This window comes from Papaver somniferum, unplaced genomic scaffold (genome assembly GCF_003573695.1).
Source record: "Papaver somniferum cultivar HN1 unplaced genomic scaffold, ASM357369v1 unplaced-scaffold_80, whole genome shotgun sequence".
Classification (NCBI taxonomy): Eukaryota; Viridiplantae; Streptophyta; class Magnoliopsida; order Ranunculales; family Papaveraceae; genus Papaver; species Papaver somniferum.
In genome coordinates, this window is record NW_020650971.1 from 1,567,340 (window position 1) to 1,584,332 (window position 16,993).

At 38.4% G+C, this 16,993-nt stretch overlaps 1 pseudogene; it reads right to left on the minus strand.

Moving 5' to 3' along the window:
- Positions 1–5,950: 5,950 nt before the first annotated feature.
- On the minus strand, positions 5,951–6,050 carry LOC113345101 (annotated as a pseudogene).
- Between the last annotated feature and the right edge of the window lie 10,943 nt (positions 6,051–16,993).

Genomic DNA, 16,993 nt, shown 5'->3' on the forward strand with positions numbered 1-16,993 from the left:
TGTTACAAGAATTTTGTCCGGACATTAGATACAAAAGGGGTGCAGAGAATGTAGTAGTAGACCACTTGTCTAGGCTAGTTGTTAGTTCCCCTAATAATTCCCTTCCTATAAGGGACAGTTTTCCTGATAAACAATTGTTCTCTGTTTCCCAATCACCTTGGTATGCAAATATAGTGAATTATCTTGTAACTGATCGAATGCCTCAACATTGGGGTAAGCAAGATCGTTCTAGGTTTTTATCCGAGGTTAAGCATTTCTTTGGGGACGATCCTTATCTGTTTAAGTATTGTCCGGACCAGATTATTAGGAAATGTGTATCTGAGAGTGACTAGTCTAGTATTATCTCCTTTTTTCATGAACATGCATGTGGGGGTCATTTTAGTGCTAAGAAGACTGCTGCTAAGATTTTGCAGTGTGGATTTTACTGGCCTTTGTTGTTTAAAGATTCCCATAGTCATTGTGTTTCTTGTGAGCGTTACCAGAAGTTAGGAACCATTTCCCGTAGAAATATGATTCCTTTGAACCCTATTTTAGTGATTGGGGTCTTTGATGTGTGGGGCATTGATTTTATGGGTCCATTTGCTATTTCGTTTGGTTATCTTTACATACTTGTCGCTGTAGACTATGTGTCTAAGTGGGTTGAGGCGGTTCCATGTAAAATTAATGACCACAGGGTCGTAGTCCAGTTTTTGAAAGAGAATATACTTACACGTTTTGGTACGCCGCGAGCTATAAGTAGTGATGGAGGTTCACACTTTTGTAATAGACCGTTTGGTCTTTTAATGAAACAATACGGTATTACCCATAAAGTAGCAACCCCATATCACCCTCAGACTAGTGTTCAAGTAGAGGTTTCCAATAGGGAAATTAAACGTATTCTAGAGAAAACAATTAATCCAAATAGGAAAGACTGGTCGTCGAGGCTTACTGATGCCTTATGGGCTTACCGTACTACGTTTAAGACACCCATTGGAATGTCACCTTATCGGTTAGTGTTTGGCAAGGCATGTCACCTGCCTGTTGAGTTAGAGCATCGAGCCTATTGGGATATTAAGAACTTAAACTTTTCACTTGACAAGGCAGGAGCTCAAAGAAAGCTCCAGCTCAATGAGTTGGACGAGATTCGTAGAGATGCATACGATAGTGCTAAGGAGTATAAGAAAAAAATGAAACTTGTGCATGATAGGAATATTTTACGAAAGTCATTTTCTCCAGGTCAAAAAGTTTTTCTGTATGACACTCGTTTGCATCTATTCCCCGAGAAGTTGCGCTCTCGGTGGACCGGTTCTTTTGTGGTCCGTACTATTTTTCCTCATGGCGCTATTGAGATTGAGACACCAGATGGTGGTAGTTCTTCGAAGGTTAACGGTCAGCGATTGAAGCCCTTTTTAGAAGCTTTTCCTACAGGTGATGTTGAGGAGGTCCCTCTGGAGGACCTTGTTTACCTTGATTGACCATCGAGGCGATTTTGTATGTTGTATAATATTTTTGTAGGTTTTTGGTTACACTTCACCCAGGTACTATCTTTCCGACTTCTCTCTTTACTATTTCCTCATGTTACTTATATTTTTGGTACTGTTCTTTAATTAGAAACATTGAGGACAATGTTAGATTTAAGTATGGGGGTGGGGTAGAACTTTTTGTTACCTTTTCGTTGCAATAAATAAACTCCAGAGCCTAGAAATTTATGCCTATTAAGGATGGCACTAACCAATCTAAGTGGATGGAAGCATTTTGGTTGTAGGAGTTGAGGAACCAATCTGACTAGATGGCAACATCTAAAGAGTCTATTCATAAAATCACAGAGCTCGGGTGTTAGAAATAACATGATAGTTTCACCATATCTCGTTGAGTCCTTTTCACTTCTGTTTTTATTTTGTTTTGTTTTTAAACTATGTTTCTCTAAGTGATTAAGTGGGGCTCACGATTCAAGTTGTTACCAATGCTAGGGTGAATTAGAGTGATTGAGATACGAAGAAAATAAAAATAAAAAGAAACTGAGACCAGACCAAGTGGAATAAATTAAATAAAGTCGACCACTGAAACCCTTGTATATGCCAGTTGTGTTGACCTAGTGTTAGGATTATCAATCACTGGTTCCCTTGTATATGCCAGTGTGTTGATATTAGTCAGACTAGTATCTCAGTCCATTAGGATAGGTTCATTTTAGCGGAGGCCTTTATACAGATATGAGAAACACCGTTCACCTAGTAAACATCAAAACCATCTATGTTTTTCTATATCCATCTTCTTGATCTATCCATGTGATTAGTTTGACTCCGGATATTGATGTCCATAGTGCAACTATCTGAGTAGAGCTCTGTCACTTCATATGAATTTTAGTATACTTGAGTGCGAACTCGTGTACAACAATTGGAATTTGGCATCAGGGTACTTCCTCCTGTAATCAATAAGTATGCCAACCAAGGAGATTCTTTAGTTCCTTCCAAGGTTCTGTGTAGACAACTAGAGTCTGGAGTATAAAGGTTTTGTGGGTATACCTCTGATAAGCCCTCCGGAGACAACACTCCGCCACTAGGTACACCTAGAGGTTTAAAGGCTTATTGCATACGCTAAATGCAATCGACGATGCCTGCGATAGTGAGTTAGGATTTTATTTCTATTTTATTTTTGCTCGAGGACTAGCAAATAATAGGTTTGGGGGTATTTGATAGACACATTTTTGTGTATGATATAATCTCAATTGTATATATTGTTAGTGCTCGATTTTGTATTTATTATGGATTTTTGTGTCTTTGTAGATGTTTTTGGAGAAATAAACATGCGTAGAAAAATTGGCTCGAAAAGTGATATTTGCGCTCGTGGGAGAAAATTACTATGCGGACTCTCAGTTTGGATAAGGGGCACTCAGTTGATAAGGGGCACCTCACCGGTACTTGCACCCCATACCTGCTATTTACACCCCATGGATAATGGCACCCTATTCTGGTTAGGGGGCTTCCCATCTTCATCACAGTTTTGGCGGGAAAACACGTCTTCCACCTGCGAACTTCTGCATAACTTCCTGAATCGATTTTGACGACATTTTATCAGGTTTTATTTGTTTATATGGGTTGTTGGGCCTGGTATGGTCAAACAGGGATGGTATAGGATTCAGATACGCAGAAAAACAAGTTTCCATGCATATCTAGGCGAATCAGGCCATTAGAGAAAGTGAAAGTATATCGGGTTTATTTTGTTGGCTTGGTATATTACGTGAAACTTGGGAGAGTGTATTAACGACTGGGATTATATTCTGCTATTTGGGAAGAGTTTGGATGAGAAAGGAAGTTGCGTGAAAGAAAACTGGGGAGAAGAAAAAGTCTCGGATATGGTTCTATTTTTGGAGTTTACGTGTAAAAAGGTAGAGAATATCCTGTTGTGGGATTTACTACCAGGTTTAGAAGTGTTTGTACCAATCAGACTCTTTTAGAGACGTACCAAAAGAAAAAAGAAAAAAATACCGAGGATTTTGTTGTAAGGAAAGAAAGAAAAAGGCGAAGATTTGGAGTTATTATCGACCTGTGGGCTATAAAAGGAGTTGGTATAGCTCATAGAAGACTTACATACACTTTGGGGAAGTTTAAAACATAATAGAGCACAAAAACACCAAGTTGCAGAGATACAGGCGAGAGGAAGAAAAAGAACACAGAACAGCAGTAAAAGACAGTCGCAGAATCCGTGGCCTTTTCTTTCAAATTCAATCACTTTGTCACAATTTATGTAACAATTATTCAGAGTTCGCAACAGTTCTGTGTTAGGGTACTTTGTAACAGTGGTTCGTAACAATTATATCCATTACAAACACGCTGTTTTATACCTTCTCTTCTTTTTAATCAACTTTTGATCAACAAACATGTATTTTGAGCAAGTGGTTAATATGAGGAGTTAAACCCCATTTCTGAGGCGATAGAGGAAGCTATTTTTCCAACAAAAAGTGGTATATTCTATTTTATCTTTTTATTTGCAATAATTATATGATTATTTGCCTTGAACTATTATTGAATATGATTTTTATTTGAGTGATTGTGATTATTTTGATGGAGTATGCTTAGTTTTAAGACTTTTGATGCTTCATACTTGGTATTTACAATTATTACTTTTGAAAATCTACTTGTTGCAATATTTAGAATCAAATTAAACGAGAAAATTGCATAAATATAAGTATTGGTTTAATCACTTTGAACTTGGAAAATAGTGGAATCTTAGCCTCAGTGTTTTTTTAATATTGATATCATCTTTGATTGAGTTTGCTATAATTTTTAGTTTTTCTATTTTAGTTTGAATTGTCTAATTAAATCCTTCACAAGTCTGAGAATCGAACCACTTTTACCACTATCTACAAATCACATCAATTTTTGGCGCCGCCGACGCGGACTTGTTTTTAGGGTTTTAGATTTATTTTATTTTTTTTTTTGTTTTTTTTGTTTTTGGGTATTTATCTTGTGTCTACAGGTTCTGGATCATAAAGAAAATTGAGCCAAGAGTTTGGTGATTTCATAAAGACTTGGAGCTAAAGATTAAAGCAAAAAGAACAGAAAAGAAGACAATTTTATTTTAGACAATTTTAGTTTAGGGTTTGTTTATTTTTTTTAAAAAAAAAACTGTATTAGGGTTTATTATTTTTGTAATTTTTCTTTTTTTTTGGACTTTTGGACTTTGGGACATTATTTTTTTATTACCCTACGGAAGGGTACTTTAAATATAAACTGTTTGCAGAGAAGGAGGACAATTACGATATTGTCTCTGCACCTTGGGTTCGTACACTAGACATCGGAGTCAGTGGCCCGAGTCGACTACAACCGATTCATCCCCCGTCTGGAACGGGAGGTAAGATTCTAAACACTCGCGAATCCCCTGTCAGCGAGTTACTGGACTCCTTCGTATGCATATATGTTGAGGACTGAATACGGACATTTATTTTTCTAGTAAAGGGCAAGGCCTGGCCATACAAGATAAGGGTTCGGATTTCATCACCGTTCTCTTCTTGCCCGCTTTAGGAACACGTAACCTACGCGAACCTAAGCCTAAAATTTTGACTAGAACGAGACCGATAGGGTAACGAGCTTAACAGGAAAGTCATTCGAAAAATATTGGTTACTCTTTTAAGCATACTTCGAAGTTCTTGACGGTTTCTGTAAGTTGAATGCGTGACTGCGCCGCCTTGTAATACCGGTGAGGCCTTGGGTATCAAAGCTCCACCGAGCTTCCCTCGCCTCTATTCAACTTACGTTAACTCGGATTGATTCCAGAGGGGTTTGCTTAAATTGTAACGAATTCCCGTTCGAAGGATTAGAAGCTGGTCTAGAAACAATCTAAGTGGAGCCATCATGCTTTTTGTTTGCTAGAAATCAATAGGTTTGATTTGGTTGAGTCGGCCTTGATCTGTGTTTGCTTACCCTTCCAATTTAGAAAATTTATTGTATGCCTGAACGTAAAAGAGACGCACTAGGTAGATTTGTTAAAGAGAAACCTAGTAGTTCGAAGCGTCTCGATTACCTTAATCTAGAAAGTCCGACTTTTGAAGAGTCTGTTTTTGAACGTCCTTTGACTGAGGAGAGAATCCTGTTGCTCCGATAGCGCCAGAAATGGCAACTTTGAAAGCTTTGTTGAATCCAACTAGGACTACTCGTCCTTCGTGTATTAAGTTAGCTGAAACGGAGGCACCCTATGAACTGAAACCTGGGACCTTACAGATGCTCCCAATCTTTTTAGGGAAAGAAAATGAAAACCCTATTACCATGTTAGGGATTTTGAGGAAATTTGTAGTACTCTAAGAATTAGAGGCTTAGATGATGATGCTTTGAAACTTAGGTTATTCCCATTTTCCCTGAAAGATAAGGCCAAGTCGTGGCTATATAGTTTGGACTCCGAGTCAATTGAGACATATGAACAACTTACATCTGCCTTTTTCAATAAGTTTTTCCCTAGGCACAAACATCGTCTATTAGGACGCAAATATGCACATTTTCACAACAAGAGGGAGAATCTTTATATAGGTATTTGGAAAGGTTCAATGATTTATTATCCCAGTGTCCTCATCATGGTTTAGAAAAGGTTAGGCTAGTTCAGATCCTTTATGAGGGTTTAGATTATTCCACAACGACCATGGTTGAGTCTCTATGCACTGGTGGATTTGAAAACCAAACTGTTGATGCGGCGATGGAATTTTTTAATGAAATCGCCGAAAAAACCCAGCAATGGGAAAATAGTAGGGCACCCCAGAAAACAATTCTTTTAAGTAGAGGAAACGTTAATAGGGTAGAAGGAGGCTATGAATCAGATGCCAAAATTGCTGCTATAGCAAAAAGGTTAGAAGCCTTAGAAGTGGGCCAGACTAGTGGTAGAGTGGAGCCTTTTTGGGAAGGCCAGAATATTGAAGAGCAGCCAATGCTCTTTATAATAACACTAGATTTGATAACCGTCAAAAGATTGACCCATATTCAGAAACCTATAATCCTGGTTGGAGAAACCATCCGAACCTTTCGTGGTCTAAGGGCCAAAGTCAAGGTCAGTTTAGTAATTCTAATGCTCCCCCAGGTTTTGGCTATACTAAGAATCCTTCAGGACTAGCTCAGTTTCAGAATCAGTCAGATAAGAAAATCCTAAGTTTAGAGGAATCTCTCGCCTTGTTAACTCAGCAAACTGCAAAATTTAGTTATCCGTAGAACAGAGTCTACAAGCTAGTAACAGGATAGGACAAGAAAATAGTCAGGCTATTTCCGAGTTAAAAACCCAGGTTGGTCTGATAAGTGATTCTTTGAGAGAAAAAGGTAAGTTTCCTAGTCAAACACAACCCAACCCTAGAGGAGTTCATGAATTAGGTGCAAAACCATCGAATCAATTGAATGTTGTTAGAACCCTTAGGTGGTAGAGTTGTAGACAATAAGGTAACCATGCCCGATAGTGAACATACTGTAGTTCACCCCTCAGATCTCACCTCTCAGGACCAGTAGCTGAGAGACTGATAAAGTTTCTGATGATGTGAATTCGGTTCCTGAAAGGTCTGATTTTAGCCTAGAGCCCCATTTCCTCAGCTATTAGTACCAACAAAGAAGGAATCGAACTTTAATGACATAGTGGAGGTTTTTAAGCAAGTTACCATAAACCTTCCTTATTAGATGCAATTAGGCAAATTCCTGCTTATGCCAAGTTCCTTAAGGATATGTGTACGCGAAAGCGAAAACTTAGCGTCCATAAGAAAGCCTTTTTAGCTAGTCACGTAAGTTCAATCATTCAGAACACCACAACTCCAAAGTACAAAGACCCAGGTTCTCCTACCATTGCTTGCACAATAGGTAACTTCCGGGTAGAAAAAGCTTTACTTGACTTAGGAGCCAGTGTGAACTTACTGCCATTCCATGTATACTTACAGCTAGGATTTGGTGAAATGAAACCTACTCAGATGACACTGCAATTAGCTGATAGGTCTGTTAAAATCCCTCGAGGTGTTATCGAGGATATTCTTATTGAAGTCGACAAGTTTATTTATCCAGTGGATTTCGTGGTCCTAGATACCCAACCTGTCCCTGACCCAGAGAACCAGATACCTGTGATTTTAGGTCGCCCATTTTTAGCTACGTCTAATGCGATCATTAACTATCGAAATGGTGTGACGAGTTTATCTTTTGGTAATATGACTATGAAGATGAATATTTTTAATGTCAGTAAGCAACCTCATGAGCTATATGACACATGTGTTGAAGAGGTGAACATGATAGAAGCCTTAGTTTAGGAGTCATTACCAAACATTTTGTCTGAAGACCCATTAGAAAGTTGTCTATCCCATTTTGGTTTAGATTTTGACGACGATAGCACTATTGAACAGGTGAATGCTCTATTAGATTCTACCCCCGTGTTACACACTGATAGATGGAAAGCTAGGTTCGCACCATTAACAATTTCTGAGACTACCCTAATTTCTTATTTAGAGAGCCCCCAAAGTTGGACCTTAAACTACTACCCGATACTCTAAAGTATGTGTTTTTAGGCCCATCTGTGACTTTACTGTGATTGTAGCTTCCGATTTGGATAGTGATCAGGTAAGTAGGCTAGTAAATGTACTTCAAGACAATAAGGAAGCTTTAGGGTGGACTATAGCAGACATTAACGGTATATGTCCTACTGTGTGTATGCATCAGATTCATTTAGAAGAAGACTCCAAACCTTCTAGGGAGATGCAACGTCGACTGAACCCTAACATGAAAGAGGTAGTTCGAAAAGAGGTGCTTAAGTTGTTAGATGCGGGTATTATTTACCCAATTTCAGAAAGTAAATGGGTCCATAAGACCAAGGAAATTGAACAACGTCACAAGGAAGGATCACTTTCCCCTTCATTTTATCGACCAAATGCTAGAGCGATTAGCTGAACATAGTCACTATTGCTTCTTAAATGGATACTACGGTTATAATCAGATCATTATTGCCCCATAAGACCAAGAGAAAACCACTTTTACCCGTTCCTTTGGTACCTTTGCGTATAGACGCATGCCTTTCGGGCTATGTAATGCCCCTGCAACTTTTCAGCGTTGTATGATGAGCATATTTTCTAATATGGTAGAACGGTTCTTAGAGGTCTTTATGGATGATTATTCAGTGTTTGGTTCATCTTTCGATGAGTGCTTGCATCATTTGACATTAGTATTGACTAGGTGTAAGGAAAAAAATTTAGTGCTTAATTGGGAAAAATGCCATTTCATGGTTAAATCAGGAATTGTGTTAGGGCACATCGTCTCTTCAAAGGGTATAGAGGTAGACAAAGCCAAAGTTGACCTTATTAAGACTTTACAGGTCCCAAAAACTATAAAAGATATTAGGCCATTCCTAGGGCATGCAGGTTTTTACCGTCGATTCATTAAGGATCTTAGCTTGATTTCTAGACCTCTTTGCAATTTGCTTGCTAAAGATGTTAAGTTTGTGTTTGATAATGCTTGTTTAGAGGCTTTTGAGAAGCTTAAAACTTTACTCACTACTGCCCCGATAGTCCATGCACCTAACTGGAACCTACCCTTTGAAATTATGTGTGATTCTTCAGATTATGCTATAGGCGTTGTGCTAGGTCAGCGAGAAAACAAATTACTCCATGTGATTTACTATGCTATCAAAACTCTGATGATGCCCAAATGAACTATACAACTACCGAGAAGGAATTGCTAGCCATCGTGTTTGCCTTGGATAAGTTAGATCCTATTTATTAGGTTCTAAGATCGTAATCTATAATGATCATGCTGCTTGAAATACCTTTTGTCTAAGAAGGATCCAAACCTAGATTGATTAGATGGATCCTTTTGTTACAAGAATTTTGTCCGGACATTAGATACAAAAGGGGTGCAGAGAATGTAGTAGTAGACCACTTGTCTAGGCTAGTTGTTAGTTCCCCTAATAATTCCCTTCCTATAAGGGACAGTTTTCCTGATAAACAATTGTTCTCTGTTTCCCAATCACATTGGTATGCAAATATAGTGAATTATCTTGTAACTGATCGAATGCCTCAACATTGGGGTAAGCAAGATCGTTCTAGGTTTTTATCCGAGGTTAAGCATTTCTTTGGGGACGATCCTTATCTGTTTAAGTATTGTCCGGACCAGATTATTAGGAAATGTGTATCTGAGAGTGACCAGTCTAGTATTATCTCCTTTTTTCATGAACATGCATGTGGGGGTCATTTTAGTGCTAAGAAGACTGCTGCTAAGATTTTGCAGTGTGGATTTTACTGGCCTTTGTTGTTTAAAGATTCCCATAGTCATTGTGTTTCTTGTGAGCGTTACCAGAAGTTAGGAACCATTTCCCGTAGAAATATGATTCCTTTGAACCCTATTTTAGTGATTGGGGTCTTTGATGTGTGGGGCATTGATTTTATGGGTCCATTTGCTATTTCGTTTGGTTATCTTTACATACTTGTCGCTGTAGACTATGTGTCTAAGTGGGTTGAGGCGGTTCCATGTAAAATTAATGACCACAGGGTCGTAGTCCAGTTTTTGAAAGAGAATATACTTACACGTTTTGGTACGCCGCGAGCTATAAGTAGTGATGGAGGTTCACACTTTTGTAATAGACCGTTTGGTCTTTTAATGAAACAATACGGTATTACCCATAAAGTAGCAACCCCATATCACCCTCAGACTAGTGTTCAAGTAGAGGTTTCCAATAGGGAAATTAAACGTATTCTAGAGAAAACAATTAATCCAAATAGGAAAGACTGGTCGTCGAGGCTTACTGATGCCTTATGGGCTTACCGTACTACGTTTAAGACACCCATTGGAATGTCACCTTATCGGTTAGTGTTTGGCAAGGCATGTCACCTGCCTGTTGAGTTAGAGCATCGAGCCTATTGGGATATTAAGAACTTAAACTTTTCACTTGACAAGGCAGGAGCTCAAAGAAAGCTCCAGCTCAATGAGTTGGACGAGATTCGTAGAGATGCATACGATAGTGCTAAGGAGTATAAGAAAAAAATGAAACTTGTGCATGATAGGAATATTTTACGAAAGTCATTTTCTCCAGGTCAAAAAGTTTTTCTGTATGACACTCGTTTGCATCTATTCCCCGAGAAGTTGCGCTCTCGGTGGACCGGTTCTTTTGTGGTCCGTACTATTTTTCCTCATGGCGCTATTGAGATTGAGACACCAGATGGTGGTAGTTCTTCGAAGGTTAACGGTCAGCGATTAAAGCCCTTTTTAGAAGCTTTTCCTACAGGTGATGTTGAGGAGGTCCCTCTGGAGGACCTTGTTTACCTTGATTGACCATCGAGGCGATTTTGTATGTTGTATAATATTTTTGTAGGTTTTTGGTTACACTTCACCCAGGTACTATCTTTCCGACTTCTCTCTTTACTATTTCCTCATGTTACTTATATTTTTGGTACTGTTCTTTAATTAGAAACATTGAGGACAATGTTAGATTTAAGTATGGGGGTGGGGTAGAACTTTTTGTTACCTTTTCGTTGCAATAAATAAACTCCAGAGCCTAGAAATTTATGCCTATTAAGGATGGAACTAACCAATCTAAGTGGATGGAAGCATTTTGCTTGTAGGAGTTGAGGAACCAATCTGACTAGATGGCAACATCTAAAGAGTCTATTCATAAAAGCACAGAGCTCGGGTGTTAGAAATAACATGATAGTTTCACCATATCTCGTTGAGTCCTTTTCACTTCTGTTTTTATTTTGTTTTGTTTTTAAACTATGTTTCTCTAAGTGATTAAGTGGGGCTCACGATTCAAGTTGTTACCAATGCTAGGGTGAATTAGAGTGATTGAGATACGAAGAAAAGAAAAATAAAAAGAAACTGAGACCAGACCAAGTGGAATAAATTAAATAAAGTCGACCACTGAAACCCTTGTATATGCCAGTTGTGTTGACCTAGTGTTAGGATTATCAATCACTGGTTCCCTTGTATATGCCAGTGTGTTGATATTAGTCAGACTAGTATCTCAGTCCATTAGGATAGGTTCATTTTAGCGGAGGCCTTTATACAGATATGAGAAACACCGTTCACCTAGTAAACATCAAAACCATCTATGTTTTTCTATATCCATCTTCTTGATCTATCCATGTGATTAGTTTGACTCCGGATATTGATGTCCATAGTGCAACTATCTGAGTAGAGCTCTGTCACTTCATATGAATTTTAGTATACTTGAGTGCGAACTCGTGTACAACAATTGGAATTTGGCATCAGGGTACTTCCTCCTGTAATCAATAAGTATGCCAACCAAGGAGATTCTTTAGTTCCTTCCAAGGTTCTGTGTAGACAACTAGAGTCTGGAGTATAAAGGTTTTGTGGGTATACCTCTGATAAGCCCTCCGGAGACAACACTCCGCCACTAGGTACACCTAGAGGTTTAAAGGCTTATTGCATACGCTAAATGCAATCGACGATGCCTGCGATAGTGAGTTAGGATTTTATTTCTATTTTATTTTTGCTCGAGGACTAGCAAATAATAGGTTTGGGGGTATTTGATAGACACATTTTTGTGTATGATATAATCTCAATTGTATATATTGTTAGTGCTCGATTTTGTATTTATTATGGATTTTTGTGTCTTTGTAGATGTTTTTGGAGAAATAAACATGCGTAGAAAAATTGGCTCGAAAAGTGATATTTGCGCTCGTGGGAGAAAATTACTATGCGGACTCTCAGTTTGGATAAGGGGCACTCAGTTGATAAGGGGCACCTCACCGCTACTTGCACCCCATACCTGCTATTTACACCCCATGGATAATGGAACCCTATTCTGGTTAGGGGGCTTCCCATCTTCATCACAGTTTTGGCGGGAAAACACGTCTTCCACTTGCGAACTTCTGCATAACTTCCTGGATCGATTTTGACGACATTTTATCAGGTTTTATTTGTTTATATGGTTTGGTTGGGCCTGGTATGGTCAAACAGGGATGGTATAGGATTCAGATACGCAGAAAAACAAGTTTCCATGCATATCTAGGCGAATCAGGCCATTAGAGAAAGTGAAAGTATATCGGGTTTATTTTGTTGGCTTGGTAAATTACGTGAAACTTGAGAGAGTGTATTAACGACTGGGATTATATTCTTCTATTTGGAAAGAGTTTGGATGAGAAAGGAAGTTGCGTGAAAGAAAACTGGGGAGAAGAAAAAGTCTCGGATATGGTTCTATTTTTGGAGTTTACGTGTAAAAAGGTAGAGAATATCCTGTTGTGGGATTTACTACCAGGTTTAGAAGTGTTTGTACCAATCAGACTCTTTTAGAGACGTACCAAAAGAAAAAGAAAAAAGAAAAAAATACCGAGGATTTTGTTGTAAGGAAAGAAAGAAAAAGGCGAAGATTTGGAGTTATTATCGACCTGTGGGCTATAAAAGGAGTTGGTATAGCTCATAGAAGACTTACATACACTTTGGGGAAGTTTAAAACATAATAGAGCACAAAAACACCAAGTTGCAGAGATACAGGCGAGAGGAAGAAAAAGAACACAGAACAGCAGTAAAAGACAGTCGCAGAATCCGTGGCCTTTTCTTTCAAAATTCAATCACTTTGTCACAATTTATGTAACAATTATTCAGAGTTCGCAACAGTTCTGTGTTAGGGTACTTTGTAACAGTGGTTCGTAACAATTATATCCATTACAAACACGCTGTTTTATACCTTCTCTTCTTTTTAATCAACTTTTGATCAACAAACATGTATTTTGAGCAAGTGGTTAATATGAGGAGTTAAACCCCATTTCTGAGGCGATAGAGGAAGCTATTTTTCCAACAAAAAGTGGTATATTCTATTTTATCTTTTTATTTGCAATAATTATATGATTATTTGCCTTAAACTATTATTGAATATGATTTTTATTTGAGTGATTGTGATTTATTTTGATGGAGTATGCTTAGTTTTACGACTTTTGATGCTTCATACTTGGTATTTACAATTACTACTTTTGAAAATCTACTTGTTGCAATATTCTAGAATCAAACTAAACGAGAAAATTGCATAAATATAAGTATTGGTTTAATCACTTTGAACTTGGAAAATAGTGGAATCTTAGCCTCAGTGTTTCTTTTAATATTGATATCATCTTTGTTTAAGTTTTCTATAATTTTTATTGTGTTTTCTATTTTAGTTTTGAATTTAAGTCTAAAAAAAATCCTTCACAAGTCTGAGAAACGACACTCTTTTTACCACTCTCTACAAAACACATCAGATCGGCAAGGTATTCAACCTAGGAGCCTGCCGACGTTAGTTTTTTTTTAAGTCGGTGGGTTATAAATTTTTACCCTGTCGTCTGTATTTTAATTTAGTATCTCCTGATGCCTTAAATTTTGAAAGTCGGAATGGTATTTGAATACCACCCTGCCGGCTTTATGTTAGCCGGTATTGTTTGATTATAGAGCATGCCGACTATTGATGTTGAAAATCCTGTTTTCAAGTTGTTATAACCCTGCAGGTTATTGCAATAATACCCTGCCGATTATGCTTTAGCCGGCATGTAGTTTAGATATCGACCCTTCCGAATTTTGTGTCGCCGGCAAGGTTATATTTGTCGACCATGCCGACTGTTAAATTTTTTTTAAATAGTTCTTGTTTAGGTCACAAAAGGGAAAGAATAAAACTGCTACTCCTCCTTCAAGACCTCCTCGTGTTGGTGAAAAACTCTTGACTGCAACACATCGAGGGGAATTTGTTGAGAGGTGGACACTCAAGATCCGTGTACGGAATGATTCTCAACTACCACCGAAACCAAATGATTCGGATGAAACTCTAGATGAAGACCAACCAATTCCATCTGGTAGAAGAGGTGATGATGATTTTGTTGTTGAAAGAACTTCGGTTGCTGGAGGAGGTAACAATGATGATGGTGATCAAGACATGCCACTTGATAGAGGAGGTAATGATGATAATGATGGTAATGGAGATAACGATAAGGATATCGAAGATGAAATTGTTGAAGATAAAGAGTAACAAGAAGAAGAAGAATATGGAGCACAAACTCAAGATAATTTTCAACAAACCCAAGCTTCAACTTCAACTGAAACCGGAAAGAAGAAGAGGGTTATCACTAAACCAGCTGATTCCCACATACCTCCCCCTCACTTGAAGGTTAGACTGAAACCAGGTGAGCCTCTAAAGGGGACCCCATAAGATGGTGGATATGTTCTTTTTAGATACAAAGACTCATGGGCATGTGAAATCCATAATACTATCGTAAGTAATCTCAATCTGTCTGTGTTTTTTTATTTAAGTGTAACTATCTTAAATTTGCGTCAATTGTTTGTATATCTTTTCATTTTGTTTTTTTGGTATTTAGGATCACAAGCATGCCATCCGTCTCATGAGGCGCCAAGCTTCATGTTCAGTGACTAAGAACTGGGATCTTGACGATGAATGTGACGAGGTGCAAGCGATTGTCAAGAACTCCGGGTTGTGTCCTACGATGGAGAGTTCGAATATTGAGCATGATAAAGTTACCGTATCTGCATTTTTTGAGAGATTCTACGGAGATACTAATACAATGTTATTCCCATTCCGTGAGATGGCGATAACTCCCGATGATGCTCTTCAAATTCTAGGCCTCGAGGTTGAGGGAAAAGCAATCAGTGAGGGCTTCGATAATAGCATTTCCTGGGAGGGTATCTTCAAATTGACCAAAATTTTGTTCGGTTGGGATCAGATTGAGACGGAGCCTATGCTTGTGATGAAGGATGGTTATCTAAGCAAGAAGTTTAATTTGAAGAAATTGAGGGACACATTATCTGGGACCAAGAAAATCTATGATGAGGGAGGAAGGGTGAACTTGGTGCGAATCAATGCTACCGCGTGAGCTTATTTTCTATACGTCCTGGGAAAATGTATCTTCCCCGACAGTTCCGGAAGCTTGGTCGACGTCAGGTATATGCAACTAGTGGATCCCTTAGATAAGATGCATGAGTATTCTTGGGTATTGCGGTGGTCGCCTTCTTGAACAATGCGTTGACAAAGGCTTCAAGGGCACTCACTGCGCAAATTAGCAGAAATATATGTCTCTTCCAGGTAATTTTATTATCTAAATCATTTAGATTTGAAAAAAATATAGTAACATAAGATTCTTATTAAACTTTATGTTTGGATAGGTTTGGATATATGAGCACTTCCCTACTTTAGTGAAAGCCAACTCCTATATGAATGAGAATGTTGCGATTAATAATCCAAGAGGACAAAGATACAGTTTTAAGGGTGGTCAGGATAAGGAAATGCCGCAACAGCTTATCAAAATCCGGATCGCCTTGGACAAATTGACTGCGGATGAGGTAATATTTGATCCATATCGAGATGCTAGACATCAAGGTTTAATCCAAAGGAGAGATGATGTTGCATTATACTACAGTCCCTTGTTTTTAACCCATGGATTTTCAATGTACGATCCACATCCGGTAATGCGACAATTGGGTTACGTCCAAGAAGAACGCCATTTCGATGTTTAACCAGACTTTAAAGTGGTAAGGGAGGACTGCACCACGTCCCAAAAAAGTATTGTCGTCGCTTACGCTCCAGCGCTAGTTAACGATCATTGGAACGGAAGACGTGGCTGTAAAGTCGATATGAGTCTTTTGGACGTGGTGACCGAAGGTCATGAAGCTCATGAAAAATACATGATGTGGTACTTGGGTTGGGCTCGTCCTACTGTGATTAGGGAAATAACTGCTGAAGAATTGGCCCATAAGAGGAAGATGGCATCAGAAGACCCAGCAACAAGTCTTAAGTTCTTTGTAAGTATTTTAGAGTTGCTCTTACTGTTGTAAGATTACATTATCGAATCATTCTATTAATTTTTTGTTGTTTAATTGAAAATAGAAGGAGCACTTGAAGAGCCTTGTGAGGGTGATGTGTTGCGTGAGAGAAAAAGGAGATCCTTTGTCAATTGAAGAGCAAAGTAAGCACATTGACTTTGCTAGCAATGTTGACTATGAGGATGCCTATGAATTGTTCAAGCAAGCTGATGCTGAAGTAAAGAGGGAAGAAAAATCCAGGAGGGAAGCACAAGCCAAGATGAATGCTGACAAAAAGAGGAGTCGTTCCCGTGGTGGTGAATCTAATAGTAGTGGTGGTGCTCCTAAATGGGGTCGTGGTGGTGAATGACTGCATTCCTAGTTTATTTCTTTATGTTGTGGTAGACAAATGTTAAGGTTAATGGTTGTACAAATGTTTTTTTAAGGTTTATGGGACATGTTTTCGTATTTTGGACAAAAAATGTTGGATTTCTAGTTGTTGACTAAATGGTTTGTTTATCTATGTAAAGTTTAAATAGTTCCGCCGGCGTGCTTTTGTTAAGTTACATTTCCGAATAAAACAGGACTGGCAAGGTTGTGAATTGTCATACTGTCGGCCCTGACAGGATAAATGGTGTAGTTACCAGGGTCGTCAAGGTAAGCAAATTACCACCTTACCGGCTATTTGGATGCCGACAAGGTATTAGGTTATCGACCCTGCCGACTATCTGTTGCAAAAAATACCTTCTTCTGATGCCTTAAAAGAATAAGGCCGGTAGGGTTGTAAA